The sequence below is a fragment of the Bison bison genome, unplaced genomic scaffold (genome assembly GCF_000754665.1).
Source record: "Bison bison bison isolate TAMUID 2011002044 unplaced genomic scaffold, Bison_UMD1.0 scf7180017864263, whole genome shotgun sequence".
NCBI lineage: Eukaryota > Metazoa > Chordata > Mammalia > Artiodactyla > Bovidae > Bison > Bison bison.
This window is the reverse complement of record NW_011494835.1, coordinates 7,885,634-7,889,029: the sequence shown is the minus strand read 5'-3', so window position 1 is coordinate 7,889,029 and position 3,396 is coordinate 7,885,634.

Below are 3,396 nucleotides of genomic sequence, written 5' to 3'. Positions count from 1 at the left end.
TAAGATTGCCGGGAGAAATATCAATAACCTCAGCTATGCAGATGACACCACCCTTATGGCAGAAAGTGAAGAAGAACTGAAGAGGCTCTTGATGAAAGTGAAAGAGGAGAGTGAAAAAGTTGGCTTAAAGCTCAACATTCAAAAAACGAAGATCATGGCGTCTGGTCCCATCACTTCATGGCAAATAGATGGAGAAACAGTGGAAACAGTGACAGACTTTATTTTGGAGGGCTCCAAAATCCCTGCAGATTGTGATTGCAGCCATGAAATTTAAAGACGGTTACTCCTTGGAAGGAAAGTTATGACCAACCTAGGCAGCATATTAAAAAGCAGAGACATTACTTTGTCAACAAAGGTCCATCTAGTCAAGGCTGTGGTTTTTCCAGTAGTCATGTATGGATGGGAGTTGGACTGTAAAGAAAGCTGAGCACCAAAAGAATTGATGCTTTTGAGCTGTGGTGTTGGAGAAGACTCTTGAGTGTCCCTTGGACTGCAAGGAGATCCAACCAGTCCATCCAAAAGGAGATCAGTCCTGGGTATTCACTGGAAGGTCTGATATTGAAGCTGAAGCTCCAATACTTTGGCCACCTGATGTGAAGAGCTGACTCATTTGAAAAGACCCTGATGGTGGGCAAGATTGAAGGCAGGAGGAGAAGGGGACGACAGAGGATGAGATGGTTGGATGGCATCACCAACTCGATGGACATGGGTTTGGGTAAACTCCAGGAGTTGATGATGGACTGGGAGGCCTGGCGTGCTGCAGTCCATGGGGTTGCAAGGAATCGGACATGACTGAGTGACTGAACTGAACTCAACAGATATTTATTTTAAAAATAGTTTTGAGTACTTAGAGTGATATTTATTTAGGTGGACCTTGCTTTTTTTCCTTTCAGCTACCTTATCCATAGCAGTGTGCTATGTTCACTTGCTTCTCCTAAGATAAGCCATAACAAAATTCTTCATTAAAGTAGGTGGAGTTAGTACCACCAGTATAGTGTTCTTTACATGTCATCACTGTTGTTTGCTCTACAGATCAAGCGACTGCAGGATCCCACCACTTTTCCCCCCGACCTCATTCATGGTTATATCTAGACACTGTCATTCCCAACAACTTCAAATTATCTTCAAATATTTTATGTCATTTCATTCCCTTAACAACATCACTCCAACAATTCTTTGCCTTTCCCAGAATGTCCACTCCCTCCACTCTACTACATGGTGATGGTCCAGTCACCCCTTGACATCCGCATTTCCTTCCTTATCCAGCTTAGATCCATGGTTCATCATCATCATGATCACCATTCTCTTGCATAACACCTCCACTCCCATCCCTTCTGCCTTTTGCTGTGCTTGTCTGGCAAAGTTATTAATACAATCCTGATCTAATGCTCTGCCTACTCTTCCAAAATTTGAGCACTTGAACATGCCTAGAAAGAAATCACATGGCATGCTGAGAGGCATCACTTTAAACTGGTGATCACAAGCCTCAAGAGGGCCCCCAGAATACCTGGGAAACCAAATTTCATTTCCCTTGTCTATTTACTCTCCTGGTTTCCTCCACAACTGTTTCACACTTTCCTCTCTCTTCTTAAATTTCTCACCCCTTGACCTTTCTCACTCTCACTGATGAACTTGCTTCTTATTCCACTGAGAAAACAGCTGCAATCAGAAAATAACTTTCTCAAGATCCTTCCAACAAATCTACCAACTTACCTTCACCTAGAGGCATGCACTCTGCCTTCTTTTTTATTTCAATGGATGAACCAATTTTGTTAATGTGTGGGACTATCTAACCCTTATGAAAGTTTTGAAAAGAGATTTAGACAGTGGTGGAGAGTTTAGAGTTTCAGTAGTAGAAAGTACATTAGAAAACTAATTCTAGGGTCAAATTCTCCACTTGTAGACTAGATACCAATTCCTTTTGCATTCTGCAAAAACTTGCACAGCAAAGAAAAAATAATCATAGTTTACCACCTGTTTCATCTACATATAAAGTTTACATGAAGTGAACTGAAGTGAAGTCGCTCAGTCGTGTCCGACTCTTTGCGACCCCGTAGACTGTAGCCTACCAGGCTTCTCCATCCATGGGATTCTCCAGGCAAGAATACTGGAGTGGGTTACCATTTCCTTCTCCAAGAGTTTACATAGTCATAATAAATTAAACTCTGAATATTGATCTACTCAAAATAATGGAGTTATATATCATCTATTCACTTCCCACCAGGGAAGATGAGAATTTAGCTTTCATTTCTTCCCCACAGCCTCGAAAACAAAAGAAACACCCATCTCTCCTTAGCATTTCTTTCTCACTGCCAGGTCTCTATCACTGAAACTGTGAGAGACAATATGACCAGTGACCTCTATATTACCGTATCAGTGACCAGTTCTAAGTTCTCCTCTTACTCACACTGGCAGCAGCATTTGCACAGTTGATTCTTTCCATACTTCTTGAAACACTTTTTTTACTTGCCTTTTAGGACATCACACTTTCTTGGTTTCCCTTCTACCTGGTGGGAGATGACAGACCCAGCAGTCAATTAAATTCAAGGTACTTGTGACAGTTTGGGAGCCACAACAGAGCATTTTTGAGGCTTTCATGAGGAAAGTGCCAGAGATGATTCTGAAAGAAAAAGATCACTAAAGTCCTTCCCTCCTCCATATCACTGGGTTCTAAGGTGTTCCTTTAGAGATTGGGTGGTTGTTTTCTCTCCGTTGCAATAAAATCTTTGTGTCCCAGTCCAGTCATACCCTACTTGTACTCAGATATTTTGTCTGGAAAGATCAGGTGCAAGATGGACAAGGCTATCTTAATATAAAATTTACAGAGACTTCCCTGGGGGCACAGTAGATAAGCTAATGCAGGGGACATGGGTTCGATCCCTGGTTCGGGAAGATCCCACATGCCAAGGAGCAGTTAAGCCCATGTGCCATAACTGCTGAAACCCACGGGCCTAGAATCTGCTCCACAACAAGAGAAGCCACCTCATTGAGAAACCTGTGCACCCACCTCAATAAAGAGCAGCCCCCGCTTCCTGCAACTAGAAAAACCCACCCAGAGCAATGAAGACCCAGCATAGCCAAAACAACATGAATTAAAATAAATTTTAAAAAGTAAAATTTACAAAGACTCGTATGTCCTCCACTCTGGTCTGCACAGCGACCTGATGAATAGTGTGCTCATTATCCTACAATTTAAGACCTTTTCAGTCCAAAGAGAATCCGAGTACCTGAACCAGATTAAGTTTATCCTCTGTGCCCCCTTTTGGGCAGGGCTGCCGCTTAGAGGGTGTACCACTCAGGCTGGCCCAGGATTGCTGTTAGGGGAAAGAAAGAGTGCATCATGCCTGGAAATAGTCAGGATAGAGTCCAGATAAGTCTATATACCCCTCCATCCCT